Consider the following 16,794-nt stretch of genomic DNA (forward strand, 5'->3'; position numbering starts at 1 on the left):
CTAGATGGACCTAGGTCTTTTTTCAACCTTAGTAACTATGTAACTATGTAACATATTAAACAAGGAGGGTCACTGGGAGAGGTTGGTGTTTGGCGACGGTTTTCCACAGGCCAGCGCCTATGTGCAGTGCTGGCTGCGTTATATAGATGACATTTTTATTTTGTGGCAGGGCTCTTCTGAGCAGCTCGAGGCTTTCATGTGTGGCGTAAACCGGAATTCCTTAAATATCAAGTTGACATATAGATACAGTCGGTCCAATTTGGATTTTTTGGACATTGGGATTTCGGTGGATGGGCAGGGGGGCATTCAGACGGACGTCTTCCGTAAGGACACGTCCGTCAATGCCATCCTCCTTGCATCCTCTGGCCACACCTCTTCCACCATACGTGCCATCCCGACCGGACACTTCCTGAGGATGAAGCGGATCTGCTCTACTAATTCCAACTTTGAATCCCAGTCGTCCGATCTCCAATGCAGGTTTAAGGAGAGGGGGTACAGCAATAGGTGTATAAAGAAGGGCTATCTCCGTGCAAAAAATACCCCCAGGGATCAGCTACTTCATTACCAACCACGTCGGCCAACCACAGACCGTCAAATTAGATTCATCGCGGTACGTTTAATTATTAGTGGGACGCGATGAGGGATATCCTGGGCAGACATTGGCCGGTCCTTTTCACGGACCCGGTTTTGGCCGATCTTCTGCCCAGGAGGCCCCTCATGACGGCCAGGCGGGCAAGGAACCTTGGAGATCTTCTTGTCAATAGCCATTACATCCCTCCCCGCTCTATTACCTTCGGCTCAGGTGCCCCTCTCCGGGGCTGTTTTCCGTGCGGTCACTGTGTAGCATGTCCTAACATTTTGAGAACTGCATCTTTTACTTGTTCTGAGGGGAAAAGAACGTTCTCCATTGACCAGCGCATTACCTGCGCTTCTACGCATGTGGTGTATTACGCTACTTGTCCGTGCTCCCTGATTTATGTTGGTCTGACTTCGCGCGAATTGCGGGTTCGAGTCAGGGAGCACGTCAGGGATATTAATGCTGCTGGTTCCGTGGAGGACATTTCTTTGCTTAAGACACTTCCCCGCCATTTTCGCAGACACCATGCATGTGATGCTAGGCTCCTAAAGGCTCGAGGTATTGACGTGGTCCACGGGGGTGTCCGGGGGGGCAATCTGCGTAAGACTCTCGCACAACGGGAGTCTAAGTGGATTGTCTCCCTGAACACCTTGGTCCCCCATGGCCTTAATGAGACGGTCAGTTATTCCCCCTTTTTATAGCTTCCATCAAAACCCTTTTTACCCCTTTCCATCTCATTGCATCTGAACTGCATTCCTGGCCTCTCTGGGGCCTCCCTCCCCCCCCTTTCTCTTATCAATACTTCATGCTAGATTAACATGTATTGATATAATCATTTTTTGTCTACTATACTGCCCCTGTCTATAATGATGCACCACCCATGTGAACGCAATTGTTGTTGGTTTTATGTTGTTTTTAATCTTGTCTCATGTTAATTTTTTCTCTTTTTTGTATATGATCCTCATATAGGCACTTCTACTTTTATCTATTTGTGGCCATCACATTTCCCACGATTCTTTCATCACTACTCCCTCCCCATTGGTGGACTCTTTGAAATCTTGCAAACCCATAACTACACACATTTTATTAGTGTTGATTATATACATTTCATGTGGTTTGGTCATGATACTAGTTGTTTTGCAGCCTTACCTCTGTGACCACGGCTATTTATACACCCTATAGCCATAGGGTCCGCTTTTTGATCAGTGGTGAGCTGCAAACACATTGGCCCTATCCTTGTTATCTATGACCATCTTGTAGCCATTTAGCTCTACACCCTAATACTCCCTTGGGGGGCCTTTTAAACTTTTATATTACGTTGGTAATCTCACCTCTTTGACCCACGATTAGTTCATTGATCTTCCCTATGTGGCAGGGTTTACAGGGTTGGTGGTTTGGTTTTATTACAATTGTGTTCCTCATTGTATCCAAATTCTGTCTTCCATCCACACCTCTGTGGCCTCGATTTTTATTATTTTTCTTGGAAAAAACCTTTTGACTGTTTTCTACTCAAGAATAAATATTTTTGATAATTAATATTTTCCAATAAACAATATATATTTTTTGCATAACTTCAGTGCCATTTTCTTCTTTGATTTTATCCTATGTAGCAGGTTCCTACTTGCCCATACACAGGAGGTTTTCAACCCAGAGAGAGGCTTTAATATAGAGTAGGTACCCAGTTGCGAGATATGCCATGATGTGGCGACTGGGCAGATATGAAAATGGCCATTTTTGTATGCTAAATATCTCATTTTTATTAGATTTTCCTTAGCAGTAATGCATATCTATATTCTTACATTCATAGTTTTTTTAGGAATCCAGAGTGCAAACTGTATCTTTTGTTGTAATTTTATGTCATGTTCAGTTACACACCTGTTCACATGCAGTTTGGTGAGTGCCGTCAGACTTTTTGTCTTGTCATTATCCCGACATACGGAATTAGGATTACCAAAATTATTTACATTTGCCAAAGGCCAGAATAATTAGAGAGAATGTTTTGAGGCATTTTTATTACTTTCTGCAAAGTCAAAAGTACATACATTTTGTTAGTATTTGGTACCATTGCCCTTAAACTGTATGACTTGGGTGAAACTTTTTGGATATCCTTCCACAAGCTTCTCACAATAGTTGGTAGGAATTTGGGCCCATACTGGTGTAACTGAGCCATGTTTGTAGGTTACCTTCCTGGCACCAGCCTTTTCAGCTTTGCCCATTATTTTTCAATAGGATTGAGATAAGGTTTTGTGATGGCCACTCCCAAACATTGACTTTGCTATCCATAAGCCACTTTGTAACCAGTTTGGCAGTATTCTTCGAGCCATTGTCCATTTGGAAGACTCTGTTACGTCACCACAGGAGTCCGCTCCAGCGACTTCTGCTCCAATCGCCAGGCGACGCCGCGTTCCCGCCGTGGATGGTGCTGGTGATGGGAGAGGAGTCGATGCCAGCGGCACCGGTAGGCGCAGGCTCCGATCATCCACTGATCTGCAGTACCACTGGCTGACTGTGGGTAGCGTGTGTCTTCCAGCTGAAGTTGCCAGCGTTCAGCTACAGGCAATGGGAAGACACAACACCCTTCTTAGCTCCCCTCCTGTCTGCTCACCTCTGCCAGAGATAGTTCTGCTATTCCTGGTTTGACCCTGCCTGACGACTACTCTCATCGGACTTCAGCCTTCCACAGGTAGTGATCTCCAGGGCCCTGTGTAATTCCAAATCCCTGTATAGGGGTTAAAGGGTTTCAGGGTTCTGGGGGTCCTGCTTGGTGAGTGGCTTCCCTCTAGTCTGTCCATTACATCCCACCTGAGTCTGTTGATCCAGGCAGGCGTTACAGACTCATTTCTGCCCAAACTTTAAGTTCCTGGCTAATGTCTTGAGATGCTGCTTCAGTATTGTCACATAATTTTCTTTCCTCATAATTAGAGATGAGCGAACCGGTCGCGGTTCGGCTCGAGGTCGGTTCGCCGAACGGAGCTCCCGTTCGAGTTCGGTTCGTCGAACGTTCAACGAACCGAACTAGAACCAATAGGCTATAATGGGAGGCAATCACAAACACATAAAAATGCATTATAAATGTACACAAACAGTTAATAAACATTGCCATAACACTTACCGGTCCCCGCAATCCCTTCTGCACTCTGTCTCCTGCCGCTATTCCATCCGATGATCGCTGAATCCTCCCGGTGACCGGCACTGCCAGCAGAGATGCAGGACCTATTGTGACGTCAAAATAGCCATGTGACCAGTCACGTGGCTATTATCTCATTGGCTACAGACTGGTCACATGACTATGACGTGTCATGTAGGACCTGCGAGTGCATCTCTCCGGTACACGGTGCACATTTGTGTATCGCCGTGTACCGGCGACATGCTCTAGCACACGGTCGACTCCCCGTTCCGTTAGGGACCGGCTGTCACAGCCGGTCATTAACAGAGATCACCGTTGCCATAGCAACGCAGTTAGCGGTGACGTCACCGCTAACCGCGGCTCCGGGAGCACCGTTGCTATGGTAACGCGTCTGTCAGCGTTACCGCTAGCAGCACTGATCACTCACGGAGTGAAGGCTGCACGCTGCTTCTCGTGCAGCTTTCACGGAGTGAATGCTCCACGGGAAGCAGCGTCTTCCCCCATGCAGCAGTGATGTAGCAGAGCTGCATTTGTTGAACGAGAAAGACAGAAGAGCAGGATCGTGGAGGGCTGACATGGGGTAATAAAGATGGAGTCATTAATGTGTCTGTGTATTTATTTCTATTAAAGTATTTTTTCTCTGTGTGGTGTCTTTTTTTTAACCCTTTATTGGAGATTCTTAATGGCCGGGTCAAACGTGCCTGACATTAAGAATCTCTGGCTTAATACTGGCTAGTAAAACAAAGCCAGTATTAACTCATGATTACCCAACAAGCCACCCGGCTCCAGGGCTGTTGGAAGAGTTGGATACAGCGCCAGATGATGGCGCTTCTATGAAAGCGCCATTTTCTGGGACGGCTGCGGACTGCAATTCGCAGCAGAGGCGCCCAGAAACCTCGGGCTAACCTGTGCTGCGGATTCCAATCTCCAGCTGCCTAGTTGTACCTGGCTGGACACAAAAATGGGGCGAAGCTCACGTCATTTTTTTTAATTATTTCATGAAATAAGTGAAATAATTAAAAAAAACGGGCTTCCCTATATTTTTGGTTCCCAGCCGGGTACAAATAGGCAACTGGCTAGCATACAAAAATATGGCGAAGCCCACGTCATTTTTTTGGTGGGCAAAAAACTTCTGCATACAGTCCTGGATGGAGTATGCTGAGCCTTGTAGTTCTGCAGCTGCTGTCTGCTCTTTTCCATACAGACAGACATACAGCAGCTGCAGAACTACAAGGCTCAGCATACTCCATCCAGGACTGTATGCAGAAGTTTTTTGCCCCCTGAAAAGATTATGTGGGCTTCGCCATATTTTTGTATGTTAGCCGGGTACAGCAGGCAGGTACGGCTGCCCCCAACCCCCAGTTGCCTATTTGTACCCGGCTGGGAACCAAAAATAAAGGGAAGCCCTTTTTTTATTATTTCATGAATTTCATGAAATAATTAGAAAACAAATGACGTAGGCTTCGCCCCATTTTTGTGTCCAGCCAGGTACAACTAGGCAGCTGGGGATTGGAATCCGCAGCACAGATTGGCCTGAGCTTTCTTGGCCCCACTGCTGAGAATTGCAGTCTGCAGCCGCCTCAGAAAATGGCATTTTCATAGAAGCGTCATCTTCTGGCGCTGTATCCAACTATTCCAGCACCTGCCTGCTATACCTGGCTAGCATACAAAAATATGGCGAAGCTCACATCCTTTTTTTGTAGTTTTTTGGCAAAAAAAATAAAAAATGCTTCCTTGGATTTTCCATTGCCAGTGAAGGTAACACCAAGCAGCTTGGATTACCCTTAGCTAGCAATGCAAAAAATGCAGCGGGAGCCCATATATATTTTTTTTAATTATTTATTTAAATAACTAAAAATAAAATGGGCTTCCCTGTATTTTGATTGCTGGACATCACAGTGCTGTAAAAATAAATCTTTAAAAAAATGACGTAGCGCTCCGCGGTATTTTTGATTCTCAGCGCAGATAAAGCAGACAGCTATGGGTTGCCACCCCCATCTGCCTGCCGTTACCTTGGTTGGCAATCAAAATACAGGGAAGCCCATTAATTTTTTCTATTTAAAAAATAGTTAAAAAAAAAAATGACGTTGGGTCCCCCCATTTTTGATAGCCAGCTAGGGTAAAGTAGACGGCTGTAGCCTGAAAACCACAGCTGGCAGCTTTACCGTGGTTGGGGATCCAATGTGGAGGTCCCCTCAGGCTCTTTTTTATAATTATTTTATAAATATTAATAATTACACAATAAAAGTAGGGTCCCCCCCAAATTGGATCACCAGCCAAGGTAAAGCGGACAGCTGTGGTCTGGTATTCTCAGGGTGGGAAGGTCCATAGTTATTGGGCCTTCACAGCCTTAAAATAGCAGGCCGCAGGCACCCCAGACGTGGCGCATCCACTAGATGCGCCAATCCAGGCGCTTCACCCCAGCTCATCCCGTGCCCTGGTGCAGTGGCAAACGGGGTAATAAATCGGGTTGATACTAGCTGTAAAGTCACCTGAGATCATGCCCAACAGTTTGTGATGTCATGGCGTCTATTAGATACCCAACATCATAAACTGTCAGTACTAACAAAAAAAAAAAAAATCGACAAAAGAAATTTATTTGAAAAAACAGTCCCCAAAACATTTTCTCTTACACCAATTTATTGTAAGAAAAAAAATAAAGGGGTCCCACGACGACTCTGGACCGTCTAGAATATGGGGGGAGACACTCAGGGAACGTATCCCCCATTTTCTAGGAGTGCGGACCCTTCATGTGAGGAGTGTGGGTGCAATGAATCTGCACTCACTCTTCTTGGGTCCACAGCAGCAGAGTCCATGTCGTAATGGTTGCTACCAAAGCTGCAATGCCCTGCTCATGAGGTAAGGGCATGCCTAATCAGGAGAACTACTGTTTGAGGAAGCTCTGCTCACTGGTATATAGGTGCTCAGAGGTAATAATAGATAAAATTAGTGAGTAACCTCGGCACTCTAAATCTCCCAGACTAAGTCAGAAAGTCACAACGGATAGTAATGCAAAATCACTCTTTATTGGTCCATATTAAGAAAAAAAAAATTTTCATAAGCATATATGTTTTTGTCCAAAACAAGTTACAAATGACGTTTCGGCCTGAGCCTTCGTCAGATTGGACTTATCTGCATGTAATCATGAAAAATGACAATAATCAGTATCACATAAGAGTGAGAGAACAATAACATAAACTCGAACAATGTAGAGGTACAATTGGGATGCAGCAAAAAAATTGCAACACAGGAAGAAATGAAACACATGATACAAATGTCATAATACAGTACAAGGACAATATAGTAATGACAAATATGGGGTCAGAGTAGGCTTAGACAGCTCTGGTACGAAAGAGATGTCAATCATAAAGTAACATGTGCAGTAGGTGTAGAGCTACACTATGCATGGCAGAGCTAATGGGTAGACCGACTATAGAAAAAGAACGGAGAAAAAGTGGAGAAAAAGTGGAGAAAAAGTGGAGAAAAAAAATGGATAAAAAGTGGAGAAAAAGTGGATAAAAAATGGAGAAGAAGTGGAGAAGAAGTGGAGAAGAAGTGGAGAAGAAGTGGAGAAAAAAATGGAGAAAAAGTGGAGAAAAAGTGGAGAAAAAAATGGAGAAAAAGTGGAGAAAACGTAGAGAAAAAGTGGAGAAAAAGTGGATAAAAAGTGGATAAAAAATGGAGAAGAAGTGGAGAAGAAGTGGAGAAAAAGTGGAGAAAAAGTGGAGAAAAAGTGGAGAAAAAGTGGAGAAAAAGTGGAGAAAAAGTGGAGAAAAAAGTGGAGAAAAAAGTGGAGAAAAAAATGGAGAAAAAGTGGAGAAAAAGTGGAGAAAAAAATGGAGAAAAAGTGGAGAAAACGTAGATAAAAAGTGGAGAAAAAGTGGATAAAAAGTGGATAAAAAATGGAGAAGAAGTGGAGAAAAAGTGGAGAAAAAGTGGAGAAAAAGTGGAGAAAAAAATGGAGAAAAAGTGGAGAAAAAGTGGAGAAAAAAATGGAGAAAAAGGGGAGAAAACGTAGAGAAAAAGTGGAGAAAAAGTGGATAAAAAGTGGATAAAAAATGGAGAAAAAGTGGAGAAAAAGTGGAGAAAAAATGGAGAAAAAAATGGAGAAAAAGTGGAGAAAAAATGTAGAAAAAGTGGAGAAAAAGTGGAACACCCTTTGGTGCCTTTCATGTGGCACTAAGGGGTGCTTAGCTTTGTATTTAGCCAAAAAAATGAAAAAAAAATGACGTAGGGTTCCCCCTAGTTTTGTAGCCAGCTAGGGTAAAGCAGACGGCTGCAGCCTGCAGACCACAGCTGGCAACCACACCTTGGCTGGTAATCCAAAACTGAGGGCACCCCACGCTGTTATTTTAAATTAAATAAATAATTTTAAAAAAAAACACGTAGGGGTCCCCCCAAAATTGGATCACCAGCCAAGGTAAAGCAGACAGCTGGGGTCTGATATTCTCAGACTAGGGAGGTCCATGGTTATTGGACTCTCCCCAGCCTAAAAATAGCAGGCCGCAGCCTCCCCAGAAGTGGCGCATCCATTAGATGCGCCAATCCTGGTGCTTCGCCCCAGCTCATCCCGCGCCCTGGTGCGGTGGCAAACGGGGTAATATATGGGGTTAATACCAGATGTGTAATGTCACCTGGCATCAAGCCCTGGGGTTGGTGAGGTCAGGCGTCTATCAGATACCCGACATCACCAACCCAGTCAGTAATAAAAAAAAATACACGACAAACACATTTTTATTTGAAAAAACACTCCCCAAAACATTCCCTCTTTAACCAATTTATTAGAAAGAAAAACAAATCCAGGTCTGGTGTAATCCAAGGGGTTGCCATGACGATCCACACTGTCCCAGTCAATGAAGAGCAGAATGTTCCCCATTTGCTGGGAGAGCAGTGCAGTGACCTGAGCTAACATCAATGGGTCAGCCCAGGTCACTGCAGGGCATGACAAGTGCTGCTGTCAGCGAGGTACATTACCTGGCGCTGATCTCCAGCACACTGACAGCACCTGTCACTGAGTTCAATGACCACCGCCGCCTTCACAGCCAAGTATCGCGAGAGGCCCGTGACGTCACCGCTAGTCAATCTCGGGTCGGAAGCGAGAGAAGGTGATGTGACAAGCGGCGGCCATGGAGGACAGTGACAGCGCTGAGGTCGGGATGGCGGGACTTCATCACCGCAGGTAAGCCGAGCGTGTGTGTGTGTGTGTGTGAGTGTGTGTGTACATGCCGCGGGCAGGAGGGGGCGGAGCGAGCTGAGCAGGGAAGTGTGGGCTTCCTGCACGTAACTAGGATAAACATCGGGTTACTAACCAAAGCGCTTTGCTTGGATACCCGATGTTCATCTTGGTTGCCAGCTTCTGGCAGGCTGCCAGGATTGCTCCCTGCACACTGTAGCTGTAAAAAGCCCTGCTTTTTGCTGCTAGAGCCATTCTCGAACGTATCTAGAACTATCGAATTTTAGCAAAAAGCTCGAGTTCTAGTTCGATCTAGAACACCCCCCAAAATCACTCGAACCGCGAACTGGAGAACCGCGAACCGCGCTCAACTCTACTCATGATGCCATGTATTTTGTGAAGTGCCCCAATCCCTCCTGCAGCAAAACAACCTCACAATATGACGCTGCCATCCCCATGTTTCACAGTTGGAATGATGTTCTTAGGCTTCAAAGCTTCTCCCTTTTGCCTCCAAATGTAAAGATGGTCATTGTGATGACATGGTCTCTGTCAGTGTTTAGCACGGGTTAAGTTTCTTAAAATTCAGCCAGACATGATAATATTTTGTTTATAAATGGGGGATAAGCCTCTCATTGTTCCTACAAGACTCTTAGGAGTACTTCTCACATAGCGAGATCGCTGCTGAGTCACAAGTTTTGTGACGTACCAGTGACCTCATCAGCGATCTCGCTGTGTGTGACACTAAGCAGCGACCTGGCCCCTGCTGTGAAATCGCTGATCGTTACACAATGTTCTGGTTCATTTTTTGCTCGTTGGTCTCCCGCTGTGCAGCACACATCGGCGTGTTTGACGGTGGAAGACCAACGAGCTCCAACTCTGTGTAAGCAGCGTACGCTGGTAACCAGGGTATATATCAGGTAGCTAAGCAAAATGCTTTGCTTAGTAACCCAATGTGTACCCTAGCTACGTATACAGGGAGCCAGCGCTGGCAGCCTGTAAGCGGTGTACGCTGGTAACCAGGGAAAATATCGGGTAAACAAGCAAAGCGCTTTGCTTAGTTACCCGATATTTACCCTGGTTAACAAGCGCAGCATCGTTACACAAGTCGCTGGTGGCTGGTTGTTGGGAAGATCTGACTGTTTGACAGCTCACTAGCGACCCTATAGCAACGTACCAGCGATCCTGATTAGGTCGTATCATTGTCGGAATCGCTGGTACATCATTTAGTGAGACGGTACCCTTAAGAGTCTAGTGTTAAAGTTCTTGTTGACTCATGTAATTGCCTTGGCCAGTGAAGGTCAGATACCCAGATAAATCAATTATGCGAACCTCCCATTGTATCACTTTGTGTATTGCTCGATGGGATGTAACTTAGCTGTCTCTCCCTCTCTCTGCCAGAGACCAGATTATACTAGGGATATTTTGTATACAGCTTGAAATCTAGTCAATAAGATCCCAGTCTTATCCACCAATCGTGGTGAAGACCCCAATGGTCTGAATGGAGAGCTCAGGGGTATAAGAAGGAGGACTGTCCATTGCCCGAGTAGACTCTTGCTACATGCTACCAATCTAGGACCTGCAAATCCAATTGGCAAGCTATAACCGAACCTGGATTATAATACTACATGGACTTAAGCATCGGATGCAAGGATTCAGCTGAGATATCAAAGACTACCTAAGGAAGGAATCCAGCTTGGGACAATTCAGTCACCTGACTACAGGTTTGCAGACCTCAGCCAGCTTCCTAAATCTGGCGTTATTCCATTTTTGGTGGGTGCCCGCCGAAAGCGGGGTGCTGCTGGTTTGGAGTAAGTAGCCCTGGAAGCTCTGAGGCACGGACATTCTAATCCCTGGTGAGCCAGCGGAAGGGTGAGAAACTGTTGCCGGTTACATTTTGTGGTTTTGCTGGTTATGTGCCATATGCCGTTAATTGTTTGGGGATCCAATAAAGTCTTAATATTGTGATTCCCTCATTCTGTGTTGTCTGAGTAGTTTTCCATCCATGGTTAAGGAGTTCGGGCGTTCAGTCGGGATGAGCTCTGGGCCATGCTGTCTTTCTAAAGGCGGTCAGGTCAGCGGATGAGAGCACCCACTGACCCCCGTGTCTCCACAGTCATGGTCAAACAGTTCAACTTTAGTTTTGTTAGACCATAGGACATGTCTCCAAAAATTAAGGTCTTTGTTCCTGTGTGCATTTGCAAACATTATTCTGGCTTTTTTATGTTTCCTTTTGAGTAATGGCTTCTTCCTGACAGAGTGGCCTTTTAGCCCATGTTGATACAGTAGTCATTTCACTGTGGATAATGACACAATTTTACTAGCTTCCGCCAGCATCTTCACAAGGTTTTTTGCTTTTGTTCTTGGGTTGATATGCATGTCTGACCAAAGCACGTTCATCTCTGGTACATAGAACCCTTCTCCTTTCTGAGCGGTATGATGGATGGACATTCCCATCTTGTTTGTATTTGCATACAATTGTTTGTAAACATGAATGAGGCACCTTCAGGTATCTGGAAATTGCACCCAAGGATGAACCAGACTTACACAAGTCCACAATTCTCTTCCTGAGGTCTTAGCTGATTTCTTTTGACATTCCCATGATGCTACACAAAGAAGTAGTGTGTTTCAGGTGTGCATTAAAATCCATCCACAGGTGTGTCTCTGATTAACTCAGATGTTGTCAATAAACCAGATAAATAAATAAATCTATTAGATAAAGCTGAGTGTATGTGTGTATCTGTGTATGTATGTATGTGTGTGTGTATGTCCGCTAAAGGAATTCGCACCGTTGTATGTACAATCACAAACGTTTTCACAGACACTCCGTTTGACTCAGGGAACGTAATAGACTATGTTCGAGGGAAAATTTTAACCGCGCGCTTTACAGTTATTCACAAAAAAAACAGCCTCCATTAAAGTCAATGGAGCTGGGAGCCACAGTGCAGCCAGAGCTTCAGAAGAATGTGCAGCCACGCCCTTAAATGGAATGTTGGCATGTCACAACGCAGCCAGGGAAAATAGACAGACACAGACAAACAAAGAAACAGGGAAAGAGACAGACAGACATGGAAAGAGACAGACAGACAGGGAAAGATACAGACAGACAGAGACAGGCAGAGCCAGACAGACAAAGAAACAGACAGACACAGATTGACACAGACAAAGAGACAGACACAGACAAAGAGACAGACACAGACAAAGAGACAGACACAGACAAAGAGACAGACAAAGACACAGACAAGGGAAGAGAAAGACAGGGGAAGAGAAAGACAGGGGAAGAGAAAGACAGGGGAAAGAGAAAGACAGGGGAAAGAGAAAGACAGGGAAAGAGAAAGACAGGGAAAGAGAAAGACAGGGAAAGAGAAAGACAGGGAAAGAGAAAGACAGGGAAAGAGAAAGGCAGACAGGGAAAGAGAAAGGCAGACAGGGAAAGAGACAGGCAGACAGGGAAAGAGACAGGCAGACAGGGAAAGAGACAGGCAGACATGGAAAGAGACAGGCAGACAGGGAAAGAGATAGAGACAGACAGGGAAAAAAATCAGAGAGAAAGACAGGGAAAGATAGAGAGACACAGACAGAGAGAGACAGACAGAGAGGGAGACAGACAGAGACCGGGAGAGAAACAGACAGTTACTATCCCGGGCAATGTTGGGTACTACAGCTGGTAAATAAATAAATCAGAAGCTTCCAAAGACATGACATCATCATATGCGCTGTCCCATTTGGTTTAAAGCCACAGTACTCTTGATGTTTGTAAACTTTTGACTTTGCAGAACTTAATAAAAATGTCTTAAAACATTCTCTCTCTCTCTCATTATTCTGGCATTTGGCAAATATAAATAATCATGGTTCGTAATTGACCTGAAACAGGAAAGATTTATTCTGATTTCATGTCAGATAGTGAGAAAAACATGTAGATGTGTATTTTTAGATGGTGTATGTAAAGTTCTGGTTTCAACTGTAGTTTGGTCTTTTTTGTGATAACATATGGATGCAAAACCTGGACAATAGAGAAACAAGACAAAAGAAGAAATAATGCCATCGCAATGTGGTGCTAGAGAAAGATGTTATCAATACCATGAATGGCAAGAAGAAAAAAATCAATTTTGTAACAAATAAAACAAGATATGTCACTCAAAGCAATGATCCCCTAGTACAAATTGCCTACTTTGGACACATCATACAAAGAGAGCAATCACTGGAAAAGGACATCAAGGTCGGAAGAATAGAAGGAACAAGTTGAAGAGGAAGACCAGCAACACGACAGCTTGAGACTATTAAGAAACCAGCGGAGAAGACTCTGGTGGACCCATCTAGGCTTACACAAGATCGATATTCCTACAGACTGTTCATCCATCAGGTCGCCATGGCTGGATATTGAGCTGAAGGGCGTTAAATAAATAAGGTGTCAGGTAGCATTGATGGACTATATACACTTGGACAACCTTGTTATTATTTGCCGGTGAAACAATGTAGGGAGGTCAAGGCCTTGCTCTAATCCTTCCCTGATACGGAGGGTATTACTGTCCTTCATTTGACCTCAACCAATAATAGCAATGAAGAAAAGGAGAAATTCCAGCAACTCCAGGAGAAAGTAGAATTTTCTTAAAAAACAGATTCTTTATTGATAATAAAAATATTCCATCCAAGCAAGACAAAAATAGAGAGGCAAGACAGAGAAGCTGTTTCCTACGCGTTTCAACCTGAATACTGGAACCGTAGGTGGCGTCACGAAATACTTTTATTTATTTATTTATTTATTTATTTATTTTTTTCTTTATTATTTTTTTTTATTTTATTATTTATTGACTTTCAGCGACCACCAGGGCCACGGAACCGGGCACAGGCCCCCGTGACATAATCCCATTAACCAACACCCGGAACCGAGTACCCCACGGCCCTGGGGCGGGTCAGCTTTTGGCGTCACGAACAGGATCTGGACAAGGCCCAGTAACCCTGGGTAACGTGTGCCTTGAAAACTGTTTAATAATAACTAAACTTTGCCGCCATTTTGAGCATTTGAAAAACTAACTGCGCCACAGTGAGGATGGAGATGCAAGGCGATGCTGATGCCGCTGGAGCAGCTGCAGCACCTGAAGCTGTAGCCCCGATCATGCCGCTTGCTCTGCCGTATGTCCCAGGGGCGGCATGGTTACCGCAATATGCTGGGGAGCCCAATACCCTAGCTGAATTTAGAGAAAAGATGTGCAATTTCCTGGATATATACTCTATGACTGACAAGCAAAAAGTGTCTGTTTTGCTGGGGCAACTGACGGGTGCAGCAGAGCGAGAGGTTAAATCCTGGCTGAATACAGATAAAAGGACAATAACCCAGATATTTGCTAATTTAAAAGCTGCTTTTGAAACTCGTACTGTAGCTGAGCTAAGAATGAGGTTTTACAACTGCAAACAAAGACCGGAGGATAGCATACGGGATTATGCATTGAACCTTCAGGAGGCGCTGCGGGCTGTAAAGCAGGTAGACCCTGAAAGTGCACGAGAGGAAGATAAAATGTTAATTGAACAGTTTCTTGAGGGGTTACATTCACCAATTCATCAAACACAGCTGCGTCTATGGAGCATCCGAGTCTAGACTTTGTAACTCTGAAGAACCGGGCCATTAGAGCACTGCGAGTCCCTGTGACTACAGACTCCGCACCTCAACCGCGGCAAGCCATCACCTCTCCCTCAGAGGTGGCGTCCCTTTCCTTAACTCCAGCAGAAATCAATGGACAGGCTGTAATACCTGGTGCCTCTGATGACTTGCGTTCCCAGGTACAGCAGCTGACAAAAGATGTGGCCATGCTCCTAAAGGCCATGCAACTCCAGCAGAAACCACAGTCGTCGGACAGGATCCAGTTGGCTGACAGCCCTGAGGACATCCCATGGATGCGAGGAAGGAGGAACCCACCGCCCAGAGGAAGACCCAACGACCGCTACGACTCGTCAGGACAACCTTTCTGCCGCCATTGTAACGAGGCGGGCCACTTTGCCAGGTCATGTCCTTTAAACCAGCGACTCCTGGGGCAGCGGGCCAGCCACCAGGAATAAAACAACCAGGCCCATCGAACTGGCGCGATAGATATGTGGGATTACGACCATTCCTATCTATCGTGCTAGATGGCATTCCCACACTTGCTCTATTGGACACTGGCTCACAGGTGACGACGATCCCGCATATCCTTTACAAAAGATTTTGGGCCGATTCTGAGTTCACTCGCCCAGACCCAGACCTTACTATATATGCTGCTAATGGACAGCCGGTATCACAAGTAGGGTACAAGGAGGTGACGATAAAGGTGGGGAGGGAGGAGCTAAAGGGCCAAGGACTTATTGTGGTGGATACTGATTGTCGTGAAAGAAATCCAACAATGATATTAGGTACTAATGTTGTTGAAAATTGTCTAGGAGAAGTTCTTTTCTTGCTCCAGCAGGTTGCAGAAACTGCCAGCATCGGGCAGCAGAGGGTCCTACAGAAAGAAATCAAAGCCCTTCTGCAGAGACAACAGGTAGAGTTGTCTGGTGGAGAAATCGGCAGTGTACGGGTAAGCGACCCATTCCCCATTGTGTTACCCCCAAGAAGTGAAGTGATGATTTGGTGTCGGGAAGCTATAGGCCTCAGAGGGCGGGATTACCAGGCAATGTTAGAGCCCATGTACTCAGATAGTAGGCCCACAGTCCTGACAGCCAGGGGGATAGTTGATGTACGCAAAGGGAGGGTACCTGTACGAGTTTTAAACTGTGGAGAGGAAGAGGTCAAGCTACCCAGATATGCTACTGTTGCCAAGTTGTTCACTGTCAACAACAACTCAATTCAGGCAGTGGAACCCTTGACCCCGTCCGACCAGGCGGAGGACAACAGCTCCAAGGGACAGCTGGAGGACTGGTGTCAGAAGCTGCATGTCGGCACTGATTCCACCCCTTCTTACCAAAGGCACGGAGTTTATCGGGTGGTGAAGGAATATGAACGGGTATTTAGTAAGCATCCATTAGACTTTGGGCGGATAAAAGGGGTACACCATCGCATACCCACGGGAGACCATCCACCTATAAAAGAGAGATACAGGCCTATACCACCAGCTCACTCTCAGTGTGCTAAAGATATGTTACGGGAAATGAAGGAAGCTGGGGTTATTAGAGATAGTTGTAGCCCCTGGTCAGCTCCACTTGTCCTGGTAAGAAAGAAAGATGGCACAATGAGGATGTGCGTTGACTATAGGCAGATAAACCGCATAACACACAAGGATGCTTACCCGTTGCCCCGCATTGAGGAATCACTTGCTGCACTGAAAGCTGCTAATTTCTTTTCCACCTTAGATCTTACCAGTGGGTATTGGCAGGTTTCCATGGCAAAAGAAGATCAAGAGAAGACCGCATTCACGACACCGATGGGTCTGTGTGAGTTCAACAGCATGCCGTTTGGACTCTGCAATGCACCCGGCACGTTCCAAAGGCTGATGGAGTGTTGCCTGGGGCACCGAAACTTCGAGACTGTACTGATATATCTTGATGATGTCATCGTGTATTCCAAGACGTATGAGGAACATCTGGAGCACCTGGCCGAGGTGTTTGAAGCATTGTCAAGGTTTGGTATGAAAGTAAAGCCTTCAAAATGCCATTTGCTGAAGCCGAAGGTTCAGTATCTTGGGCATGTGGTCAGTGCGGATGGTGTGGCACCAGACCCTGAAAAGGTCACTGCTATCAGAGACTGGCCAAAGCCAACAACCGTCAAAGAGGTGCGTCAGTTCTTGGGGCTGGTAGGATCCTACAGGAGGTTCATAAAGGACTTCACGAAAATAGCGGCACCTTTGCAAGATCTCCTGGTAGGCCAGACCAAAAAGGGCAAGACATCCGGCCCTCCGTTTGAATGGGGTGAGAAAGAAGAAGACTTCTTCAAGCACATGAAGTGGGCCCTGA

The sequence above is a fragment of the Anomaloglossus baeobatrachus genome, chromosome 1 (assembly GCF_048569485.1).
Source record: "Anomaloglossus baeobatrachus isolate aAnoBae1 chromosome 1, aAnoBae1.hap1, whole genome shotgun sequence".
Classification (NCBI taxonomy): Eukaryota; Metazoa; Chordata; class Amphibia; order Anura; family Aromobatidae; genus Anomaloglossus; species Anomaloglossus baeobatrachus.